The 13,197-nt window shown below is 36.7% G+C and overlaps 1 protein-coding gene across 1 annotated transcript in view; it reads right to left on the reverse strand.

The window, feature by feature from the left end:
• Positions 1 to 13,197, reverse strand: part of CNTNAP2 (contactin associated protein 2) — a 1,125,334-nt gene that overhangs the window by 724,185 nt on the left and 387,952 nt on the right. The gene's annotated exons all lie outside the window — the stretch shown is intronic.

Consider the following 13,197-nt stretch of genomic DNA (forward strand, 5'->3'; position numbering starts at 1 on the left):
TGTGTATTGATTAAGAAATAGATGGGATCATTACCTTTTTAGCAAAACATCACGATGAGAAGTAGTCTCATGGAATTTTAGGAAATCAACTTCATGTTAAAACTAATTTATTTTTTCACCATTTTATGAGGAACAAGATGTCAAGGTCTAGATCAGATCATCTGAAGATGTGAAGAATTACAGATTCCAGACTTCAAATTTAAGGCTGTTACTGAATCAGGCTATGGCAATAAACTAGAATATTACATTTGTAGACAGGGAATAGAAACCTGCAATAGTCTCTCACTGCTGCTCCATAAGAGTTAAAGGATCCTATTCCAGTCGCTTTAAAGTTAGCTGGAATTTTACTGTTGAATCGAACAGCAGCAAAACTGAGAACCTGCAATTGCAGAATATTTTAAATGTGAAGACTTCAAGCATTTTTCTAATAGTTAGTACAAGGAAACAGAATGGTATCAGTTGCTACATTTTTCCTTCCACAGAAAGATGTTGCAGATGAGCACAGAAATTTTTTATTTTTATTTTTTAATTCTCCATTTGTGTTCTTCATAATGCTCCTGTAGCATACAGGGAGTAAGTGGGAGCTAACAACCAAACAACCATCTTGTCATCAGAACACTTGTAAAAAATAAAATAAATAATTTTTTTAAAAGGCTACCTGGAAGCTCCTTCCACGGTCCCAGGAAAGTGCTACCATTAGAAGTGTCACAGTGGCCTTTAGACCCCTAGGAGCATGTCAGAGGTACCTAGACAGAAAGCGCTAATGTAATGCTTTGAATTACTAGAGGTATTTCATACCTTCTTCCAATCTGCAGTCTAGAAGATGATCTAAACTGTCCACAATTACTACTTCTGGTTCTCTCGCTTTTATTACGTACCAATCTTACCAGATTTGGAATAAATAGACAGACCCTGCACCTTTCATTGTAATCGCACACTTTTTTGATCCATCTGAAAGCTTCCCCTCCCCTCCCCCCAAAAAAAGGCAAAACTGACTAAAAAATTTACTTCCCCTTTCTCTTTTATTTAAGGAGTAAGAGAAGGTCAACAATTTGAATTCAAGTAAGCCTTAAGAAGACATCCTAATTATTAACTAATTTCAGAAGTTTTCTAATAAGTTTATCCAACATTAGTTAAATCTTGACTTCTACCATTAGCAAAAAATAATTTGAGGTCCACTTCTATTTAGGAATTTATTTTCTTGCTTTTGCAAGAAGTCCCAATTTGGTCTTTTCTCCTATACAATATTTAAATAGTTCACACACTTGTAAAAGGAAATCTCAGGTGTTCTTTAAATTGATATCTAAAACAATATAACACTTCAGTACTATTCCAAATTTAATGCAATACTGACCAACATGAAACAAATCAGTCTGTGGGCAACAATTCAGTAAAAGATACCATGGTCTAGTACGTTTCAGGCTGTGTCTCAACAGCAAATTTAAAGCTGTTAGTGTGGACAATCACTACTGAACAAAAAACATTGAACAGAAGCTGTTTTAAGCAATCTGAAACTATTATTCCTAAAAGGGAAAGAAAGAAAGAAAAAAAGGAATAATTTAGTTATTAGATGAAGTGTTTACATTTTAATGAATCTTCCTTAAGATCATTCAACCCTTCCTTTGGCTACACCAATATGCAAATTATTTCTTCTACAAAAGAAACGAAATAGGCATTTTCAAACCCAGAACTAAGGCTTACCATAACTGTTGTTAGAAAAAGCAGAAATGCTATCAAAAGTATATATTTTATGCAAGAAGTACAAGAATATAAACCCATTATCCTTCTTAATTGAATGCCTTTGCATGAGTATTTCATATGTTAGATAGAACTACTTATGCTTGGTAAGTTTCCGTGAATACTTTTTCTGGAAAACTGCTTGTGTCTGAATGTCAGTTAGCTTTATGTACCAGCTTACCAAATATTCCTCAAATTGTAATTTTACACTAAAATTATCTTTTAGATGAGTAGTCAGATTTAAAATATTGACACCATCTAGGATAGGGTTTGAGGTGGCACCTCTTGAGCTATCCTGGGAATGGCACCACTCTCAAGATAAGGTAGAACCACTTCGGGGTTGCCTTAACTCAGTGTCCAGGCAGTGTTCCCCAGGTCCCAGGTTACAGGACACAGCCTGAGACATACCCATTTCACACCTCGGACCAAAAGTAGGTTACCATGGCTATTTTGTCATTACAATAAATATTAAGGTGACGAGTTTACACTCTTCTGAGCCTTTTAGTGCTGCACTGTCCTTTCCATTTCAGATTTTCCTATTGTTTCAACCAAGCTCTATTGCGATGTAAGCCTATTTATTACTTTCGTATATTCTCCTATTATGCTCTATGCCTATAGAGCAAAAATATAATAGTAATGTCTATAAGGCTCAGATTTAAACTGTAAGTTACTTCTGTATAGAAGTCTTCTTCATAGCAAATACTGTCAAGTCTGTATTCTCAAAAAAAAAAAAAATTCTCTTTTCTTAAGTATTATTTTATGAATAGCCTATTATTTTCTTTCCCTGCATTCCTTTTCACTACTTTTCCCTAGAAGTCGAACACTCAAAACGGAATCCAGTTTCCTTAAATGCGTACCCTCTGGTATGCCAAGTAGGTTGGCTCTACATCTTGCAGTATAATCATGTGCAAATTATTCTCACCTGAACAAAATATCAGTTTTAATTTTTATTATTTTAGAAAACATGCTATTAGCCTTACTATTTAAATACTTTGAATCTTTTCATTGTTGTTTTAGATGCTGCTAGTGATCTTGTACTAAACTACCTGAATCTATTCTACTTTAAAACAGTACTGTTTTCTTCACAGTGAAACTGAGAATCCTGAGTGTCATGAGGATTTTTATCCTCCAAATATTGTTTTCATTTAAGTGCTTTTTTTGATTGATTGTTTCAGAATTTGTAATTTACTTTTTTTTTTTCTTCTTGGATAAGGGTACTCTTGTTGCCAGCGAAGAGGCAAAAATCTTCATACACACATTTTGTTATACTATTATACTGATCATTAAATAAGTGACCCAAGATAAATAGCTACTTACTATAATCTTTTTCGAGGTTTGTACTTTGAAAAAGTTTTGCAAGAATTTTACAAATAATACTTCATCCTTACATTTCCAAAATACTGAATCTTGCAGATAAAGATTTAAATTATTTTAATAATACATTTTAGTGGTACAATTGGCAGTGAAAAATAGTTATTTCATCTGAAACTGTGAGAAGGCATTTTAGGAAAGCAACATATAATTGCTTATGTTAATATCCCAGCCAACATATTTTATTAATATCCAAAATTACTTTCTAGATGCAAAGACAGCAGCAATTCATAGCTTCCACATTTAGCTTCCTAAACTCTCTCATAAAACATTTAAATTGTAAATATCTTAAAACAAAACATTTTTTCTTTTTTTTTCTTTTTTTTAATATTTTAAGATTCTAAGAAATTAAAAGCAATATTTTCTATCCACTCAACAAAGAAATGTCTTGTTAAAGAGTTCTGGTGTCTTATTAATGTGATCACTGTGATCTCACATTCTAAGAGATATCTGAGAGTTCATTCACAGCATAGAAACAGCCTTTTAACAGATGAACTAATCTCACAAGGAAAACAGGAAGGCAATAAACTGACACTCACTGGAACAAGGAATTTGACATTATTTTACAAAATGTTGATAGTAAAACATGACAATGCAATCTGTAAATATATAATAATTTTCTCACTGGAATGTATGGCAGAAGTATTTTTTCGACATACAGTGCTCAGATACTTTCAGAAATAACAACTAGATGAAATAATGAGAAGCAGATGAACGACACATGCTTAGACTTTATTTTTTAATTAATTTTTATTTCCCAGTGATCATCTTTCCAGCTGACCTTCCACTTTGTCTAAACTTATAGATTCTCTGATATGTTCAGATTCATTAGCACAGACTTGGATAATTTACTTTTAACATACATCTTATGATTATGCTCAAGCTGTAGTTATGGTTCATCCTGTAGAACGTGTTCAAGAGCATTCATGAACTTACACTGATACTTGACAAACTGCAAGATTTGTAGCAGTTTCCTGTAAATGTGATGCAAGCAACTTTTATAAGATAAGTTATGACAGAGAAGTCTTCATCTTCTAATTCTGTCCTATAGGTTTCAGAGCTCCTAAATAAGCTCTTGATTTCTGAGATTACACCAGAACCTTATGTGCTTAATGTGCTTATTACTAGCACATTACAGCAGCAGCTGTCAATTTTTACACAAAATCCAAGTTATTGACAGTTCTCCTCTTAGGACACTTTTCCAACACTTAATTATGAACACACACACACACAAAAATAAAAAACTAGACTTCTGAAGATTAATTTTCTCCAATTCCTTTTCTTCATGGAAAACACCATTCATAGGAAATAGTGATCAGTTTGGCATAGGCTCACCTAGCACTAAACTTGATGCTGACCTAGGCAACAACACTGGTATAGGCTTTCAGGTAGCAAGGATGCTGCACACCCAGCTGATATAATGTCATTCAGTTATAGGCTGACATTTTGACAGAGAACACAGAATTAAATTCCTTCCAGAATGGGCATAAAAGGTCATCCAAAGATCTAGTGTTTTTTGGTTTTTTTTTTTGTGTGTGTGTGTGTGTGTGTTTTTTGTGTGTTTTTTTTTTTTTTGTTTTGTTTTTGTTTTTTTTTTTAGTAGTGGGACCAGGGCACAGGTTGAAAATTGCAGAGAAGGAAGAGAAAGACTCCAAGAACTTGCTTCATACACAGAGCTGACAATTTTGCAGTTCCAGCCATTCCCCTCCTCTCTGATTCTTGGTCTGACAGAGACATTTCTTAGACGGTCTCAGTCAATCGAAACACTCTCAAAACTAGCAAAACACTTAGGCTCTCTGGAGAAATTCTTAATATAGTTTTGGTGTGCCTCATAGGAGCAAAGACCATTAAGTTGGTTGAATCATGACAAATGATTTGTGAAAATGCTTTGATACATGACACTGTCCACAAGGGAAAACTTTGAAACTCGTTTGAATTATGAAATAAGATGGATTCCACTACAAATCTCCATAAGGACTTTCTGTTGGTGTTGTTGGTTAAGGAAATAAAGCATGATCTACCATTCTGTTATTAAATTTTAATCTAGTCATTTATTTTCAGACATGGAAAACTTGAGTAAGCACGCCCATGCCTGGCACTTGCATATTGTTTTGTTCATATTCTTGAAACAAATACACATCAAGAGACCACCCCTGTACTGTACAACATGTTTGTTTTCCTTACTATGGTTTGCAAGTCCATTCATTGAATTTATCACATAAAATAAGTAGCTTGTAAAGAATACCCAAGATTTATTGAAAACCTTTCATGAGGATTTACTCCAGCCAAACCAAAGCCTGGTATTTACTGGTTCTTAGTGACATTTTACCTTGTTTACGTAGAATACTTAGGACTGGAAGAAATATTGTTTCTGTTTTGCAATGTCATGCATGCTTCATGTTTTAATGAAAAGGGTGCCTGATCCAGGCACTCTTTTGTACTTGGTGTACAATTACACTGTTATCTGTCCCTTCATGCTAAAAGAAAGGAGCTATTTCTATGTAGGAATGTTACAGCTGTTGCTCATGGTATTCCCATTGATAAATCCAGAAAAAGTTTCTGAGTTTTAACTTATTTCCTAAGGCTGTATATTGTTCATTTGGAAGGGTAAGGAAAAACCTGCAAACGAGTGGCAGAACCACTGGAAACCTATCATAACCAGAGACTTAATTATTTTATACTTGAAATCCCCAGTCATGAATGGATGACTTCTCGTTTTAATCTCCCTTGTTCTTTATAATTTCCTGTCATTCCCCTGTAGGCTCTGATGGCTGACAGGTGTGAGCATAGAAAAAATAAACTTGTAAAGGGTGTGAGTGTGGATTGCTTCCTCAAGAAATCCATTTTAAATAAGTGAGAACACTTGTATCAATAAACCTTCAACACCATTATTTGGTTGCTCACAGTTCAGTTGGTTTCCCAGGGACCGGGTGTCCTGACAAACAGCACGTTGAACATCAGTCAGCAAGGAGCCCTTGCTGCTACAAAGGCTAACAGTAGTGTCTGCATTAGGCAAAGTACCACCAGCTGGTCAAGATCCATGCACTCTACTCAACACTAGTGAGGCCATGCACGCCTGCATGCCTAGAGAACTATATCCAGATCTGGGCTCCCCAGTACCAAAGAAACTAGAACATATTGGAAAGAATCCAACAGAGGGCCACCAAGATGATGAAGGGAATGAAGCATTTCTCCTACAAGGAGAAGTTGAGGGAGCTGGGACTGTTCAGCCTGGAGGACACTCAGGGGAAATCTTATCAATGTTTATAAAAACCTAGAGAGGGTGCAAAGAAGACAGAGCCATGCTCTTTTCAGTGATGCCCAGTGACAGGGCAAGAAGCAGTGGGCACAAACTGGAACACCAGGGGTTCCTTCTGAATATCAGGAAGCACTTTACTGTGTGGATAACTGAGCAATGGCACAGGTTGCCCAGTAATGTTGTGGCATCTTCATCCTTGGAGATCTTCAAAAAACATCTGGACAGAGTCCTAGGCAGCCTGCTCTAGGTGTCCCTGCTTGAGCAGTGGAGTTGGACCAAATGACCTCCAGAGATTCCTTCCAACCTCAACTGTTTATTGATTTTCTAATTAGCCTCCAAGGGAGGCTTATGTAAACTAGGTCAAGATATTTCCAGAGAAGCTTGAGATGAGGAAAGTGTTTATAATGCCTGAAAGGACACCATGTTTTCTTTGTGTGTTTCTGTAAGACAAATCAGTTATCTTCTCTATCTTCTAGCTAATAGAATATAAATGGTAGTAAGATAAACAAAAGCCCACATGTTTCAGCTGCTGGAGAGAAATGCTGTCACTACTGAACTAATTGTACTTTCCAGATATATGTGAGTATGTGAGTAACCACCCCAATGCTATTCACCATCCTAATTGTAATCATATGTTTTCTCTGCACCTAAATTGAAGTTACTTAGAATGACAGACAATCTCCATGAAAACTTTTAAAAAATGTGTATTAAGTATTAACAGGCATATATACTTATTTTTTAAACAGAATAAGTGATAGAAAAAGTGATACGTCATAGGAAAAGGGAAAGGAGATAGTTGTGAACTATTAAAACTTACCTGACTGAGAAAGTAGTAGTTTAGCTCAATGCATTCATGTACTCATCTATTAGAGGTTAATATGCATCTATATCCCATTTTACTCTTTCATCGCTTAATCAAGACTAAATTCCAGTCAATTATACTAACACTGAATAATATATATTCTTGCTCCTAGTGATGGGTGGTAAAACATGATTGCATGTGCTTTACAGGACCTAGAGAACTTTACAACACTGCCCTGCCACCCCAACAAGTTGAATACTGTGGACTTCATGGTTGTTGCAGTTGGCACTAGAACACTAAACCAAAATGTTTTTACTATCAAAATAAGAAAACTCATAAAAAACTAATAAAGCCTAAAAATGAATAGACAGTTCCAGTGAACCAGCCACATGAGTGTTGAAGCTAGATTAGATTCTGTATTGTCAGAGGCAGGATAAACACGTGAAGAGTTTGAGATCCCTGAAGGACCTAGAGATAAGCTAACATGTTTGATGGCTTAGCATATAATATTTTTAAAGAGAAAGAGGTTCAAAAGTCATGTGTTACACTGTTGAGATGATAGAATAGAGATGAGTTTGGGGTTATTACCAGTAGAGGTACTCTGTGCAGCATGCATCAGCTGTTGCCTGTGCTCAAGTCTAAACTACCAAACACTTCAAAAGAAGTGCCTGTGCTCAGGAATAGGCTTTCACATGATACCTGATTCATGTTACTGAAGAATAGGTTAGTATAGCCTCTATTGTTATTATTGAGGAGAATGAAAATTTCACATCCATAGAAACAGAATGTGAACCTGTGTTGAAAAGCAGTCAGGAGCTACATTAATCCACATTACCAAACAGTATTTTTGGCAGGAGCTGCAGAAAAACTGGTATTAAGGTTCCAGATCACATGTTACAGTGAAAACGGTTAAGAAGTGAAGACACATTTAGAAGAAACAGCTACAAAGAGCTGTTCATTAACATCATAACTCCTTCAGTGAAGCTACAGAACAGAAACTTTACAGAACTTTAAACAGACAAAAAAAAAAAAAAACAAACCAAACAAAAAAACATGGCTTTAGATAGGATTTTCTGGTTACTTACATGCTTATTTGTATAAAATGAACAATTGTTTAGATGAACAGGAAAGTGGTTTTTTTTTGCTCCATGTTTGTACAAGAGATAACCCTATGATTGTAGCTTCTGGGTTCCATTACAATATTACTCATATTAGTGGATTAAGATCATTGTATTCAGTTTCCAAGTGAGTAACAGCAATAGAGTACTTTTGACATTAGGCAGGTCAATTTTCCCCATTTTGGTAAAGTATAAACATGCCTAACTATCAACAAATGAGATAACGTTCAGCACTTTGAAAGGGGGGGTTAGAGGAAGGGCAGCAGAAAGGAATATTTTGCATTACCCAAACAACTCTGATATACTTAAGTGACATAAGGACACATTAAATTGAAAAAAATAATAATAATAAATGAAAAAAAAAAAAAAGAAAGAGAGAGAAGCAACCATATAATCAAAAACAATCAAAAAGCTTCACTGACTAGTTTTAGGAAAGCTCCCCTGCCATAACCAGGACTCTTCTAAACAGACTGCTGGTTTGAGACACATGTAGGCTGGCTTTAGCTAAGATCAAAAAAAAATAAGTAAATGGCACATACTCCCCTAGACTGTTTTTATTTTCAACATCTTTTCTGCCCAGAAGCACTAATGCTGGGGGGTTCCCCACTGGGAGCTGCTGTGCAGATGTAGCGTACCAGGGCATACAGCAGCAGAAAATACTCATATACACACCGTATATCATTAGTGCTGGAAGAAAGCTAGGCTTGGAAAGATTATGCCAAGCAATTCAAAAACTTTGAAAGTGGAGGACCTCACTATTACAGCAGAGGTATAGTGGGGTTTGCTCCCTGCTAGTACCTCTCTCCATATTATCTGGAAAGTACTGAGGACCAGGGAATTCCCTCAGGACCTCTCTACCACAGTCCTGAGGCAATTGGATGATGTGGTCTCCAAGTAAATCTCTATTGCATTTGAAAAATCATGGCCTTCAGGCAAAGTCCCTGATGACTGGAAACAGGGAAACATCACTGCCAAAAAAAAATAAAAAATAGAAAGGAAGACCTGGGAACTAGAGGCCAGTGAAGCTCACCTCTGTGCCTGGCAAGATCATGGAATGAATCTTCCTGGCAGCAACATTAGGGCACATGTAGGACAAGGAGGTGATCCAGGAAAGCCAATATGGCTTCACCAAGGGAAAATCATTCTTGACCAATCTGGTGGCTCACTCCTTCTATGATGTAGTGACTGCATCAGTCAACAAGGGAAGACGGCCTGATGTCACCTATTTGGACTTGTGTAAGGCTTTTGATATAGTCCCACATGACATCCTAATCTCTAAATTGGAAAGATACAGATCTGAAGGGTGGACCAACCAATGGATAAGGAACTGGCTTGATTGCTGCACCCAGAGAGTAGTGGTCAATAGTTCTATGTCCAAATGGAGGCCAGTGATGAGTGGTGTCCCTCAGGGGTCTGTCCTGAGACCAGTACTGTTTAATATCTTTATCAGTGACATAGACAGTGGGATCAAGTGCACCCTCAACAAATTTGCATATGACACCAAGATGAATAGTGTAGGTGATACCAAAGATGGAAGAGATGCAATTCAAAGGGATCTGGAGAGGCTGGAGGTCCACACAAACCTAATAAGTACAAGTCCAAATGCAAGGCATTGGGGCAATCCCAGAGATGAGTACAGACTGGGCGAAGAACTCATTGAGAGCAGCCCTGCAGAAAAGGGCTTGGGGGTTCCGATGGACAAAAGGCTCAACACAAGCCAGAAGTGCGTGTTTGCAGCCCAGAAGGCCAACTGCATCCTGTGCTGCATCAACAGAGGCATTGCCAGAAGGTCAAGGGAGGCAATTGTCCCCCTCTGCTCTGCCCTTGTGAGGCCCCACCTGGAGTACTGCATCCAGATTTGGGGACACCAGAACAGGAAGGATGTGGACCTGTTAGAGAGAGTCCAAGGGAGGGCTATAAAGATGATCAGAGGGCTGGAGCACCTCTCCTATGAAGACAGGTTGTGAAGAGCTGGGAATGTTCAGCCTGGAAAAGAGAAGACCTTAGCCAACCTGATCTAGTGGATGGCATTTCTGCCTGTGCCAGGGGGCTTATAGTTAGATGATCTTTAAAGTCCCTTCCAACACAAGCCATTCTATGACTCTATGACCAGCTTGTATAAGCATAGCAATATCCCAGATACTTTGGTTTCTTCCACTGCTTTCCCAAGCCTCAGTCATTTGGATACTGAGAAGTAAAGTATTTGAAAGCCCACCTCCATAAGATCCCTACTTAATGCTGGATATCTTCTATATCTCCTCTGATGGCCCCAGTCAAGCATTTGGCCAAAAGAACAGTAGGGCAGGGAGTCTTGGAAAAGGCGTAGTGAAGTCACTTGTTGTACAGTTAACTGGGATGTAAAAATCTAGTAAATGGTGGCAAGACAACTTTGGAAAGTAAATCATGTTACTTCACTATGCACTGCAATAAGTGGGATGCAGCTTTTACATATTTCAGGAACTTCATTTCAACTGAAATGAATGTTATTCTCCCAACATATAGGGGCTAGTGGTTCAACTGTATGAATCCTGTTTACATAACCTAATCCTTATTATTCCATAAGCTTATCATTATTTATTACCCACCTCCTTTTTGTCCCTCTTTACTGCATGAATATTACAAAAAGTGACGTGTAGAAATTAGCTCTTAGCATGTACAAGTTACATAACCTCAATTTACTTAGATGACAACACAGTCTTAGGAAAAAAGATAGGATTACTAATATGAAATGGAATAGCATGCAAATAAAAATGTTGTATGTGTTGTAAATGTCGACTTAATCATTATGGAAGAAAAAAAAAGTAAATGGAGGATTAGCCATTAACTCTACTTGCTAACGTGATAGCAATTACGAGATTTAATTTGACAGATCAAAAGAAAGTAAAAATTGTTCCATGAATTCACAGAGCTATCATTCTATAAATTAGGATAGAACCAAATGGAGGTCTTACACGATTACTTTATTCATAGTAAATATGAAATGGACCATCAGGAAGTTTTGAATGCTTAATGAATAGACACTTCCCAATCACTAAGCCCCCTAATAAAATAGATATTTTATGCAAATGGACCAGATTATTATGGACCAGATTATTATGAAAGAGAAATGCTCTATTTCACTTGGTCATGACTATATGACACTTGGTCAGTTCAGGTTAAGCTATATGGATAATGATAAACTTGGTAAGGCGTGCTTCCAAAATAAACAACCCCTGCACTGTTTCCCCCCTCCCCTCAAAAAAAATAAAAAATCAGTTGTGTGACAACTATGTTTAAAACTTAAAAAACAAACAGAACTCTACTCAGCATTTACAACATCCAGTATTGTTTTAATTGTAGCTAACAGGTAAAGGTTGGATGATGAACTGCTTAGCGAATCAAGGAAAGCAACAAAAACCTTTCCCTAAACTGTGTCAGTAAGTCCAAGAACTACTGTCAACTGACCTAAGTTCTTACATTGCTCTCTGAATAAGTGGGAAATGTTAGTGATTCATAATTTAATAATGTAAGGTCAAAGAGGTCTTCAGCAGAAAATCATCTGAAATTGCCTGCTTTTTCCTTGTGTGACCTGAAAACCTTTAATAATTTGTGCTTTGTTTGGAAGCAAGTTCATCCATGTAAACTAACTTTTTCTTAAACACCAATATGAAAGGAAGTTAGATGATATCATGAGATATCCTTACTTTACTCTTTTGTTTTCTGCCAGGTACACATAAGATCTTTAGGGCAACTGATTTTTTCTTTTTTTTTCCTATATATTAATAATGAACATCTCCAAGCAAGAGCTTGGTGTTCTGATGAAACACATAATAAAAAGATACACTCAGTACTAGTTTTTGGTGGAACCTACTTAAGAACTCCTCAAGATCCCTCAGATGGATAGGGTTAATGTGCAACTTGTTTTCTGATGTAGTCCAATAACCTCAGATTGTGCAACAGTTTATGATCTGTCCCCTCTAACTGACATTGCACTAATTCATTAAGTCTGTCAGCAGTAGTACATAAACAGACACTTTCTTGCTGTATTTTTTTCCTTTTGTTGTATTCTTTTGTTAGGAAGCATTGTCCAGATGCTGGCACGACTGTTCTGGAGTATTTGGTTTTTGCATAAAATTTGCCTGTTTTGGTTAATGAGGTCTGTCCAATATGAAAGAGCACAGAAGTTTCTATAGAGAGTATAACACCTGCTAAGGCAATAAGTCCCATAAGGCTGCATCTTTACCATTAGTGAAAGAAAAATCTTCATATTTAGAAGATAAATAGTAGATTTTTTTCCTCTTTTACAACCTGTACTGAATGGTTTCTCTCATATTCAGGTCCAAAACATCTCCCATAGATCAAATTCACTCACTGAGCATTAGTAATAACATTTCCCGGTGTAGCCTGTGCCTTTAGTTGCTGATTTGTAACACGTATGGAAAATTCATAAAAAGCTTTGACAAAACCATCATTTAAAGATGACGACATCTTGTCCTTGTAAGTCACGGTTACTAGTGTACAGTTTCTAAACGATAAATCCCACTAGCTGCTGTTCAAGTAGGAACAGCAACATGGCTACTTGAAGACACAACCTGTAATTACAATGTAGAGTTTATTTAGGATTAAAATGTTGATTTATGGTCTGTTCCTGTATGAGCAGCCTTAGGCAGAATTTTTCAGTTGTGATTCCAGACTCACACTTCCTTTTAAGCTACTACAATTCTTCGGAATATTACAATTTCTTATCAATATTAGACTTCTAATGCAATGTCATTTTACACTCTTAAACTTCTGGCCCTACAGGCCAAGAACGGCTCCTTCCCAATTAGCACTGGGGGATCAAGTAATCTTTGCCCAGATTAAATAGTTATTTTGGAAGCTTCATAAGGTTTCTGTGAATACAGCATAAGAAATTCTTCCTTAATATTTCC

This window comes from Anas acuta, chromosome 2 (genome assembly GCF_963932015.1).
Source record: "Anas acuta chromosome 2, bAnaAcu1.1, whole genome shotgun sequence".
Lineage (NCBI taxonomy): Eukaryota > Metazoa > Chordata > Aves > Anseriformes > Anatidae > Anas > Anas acuta.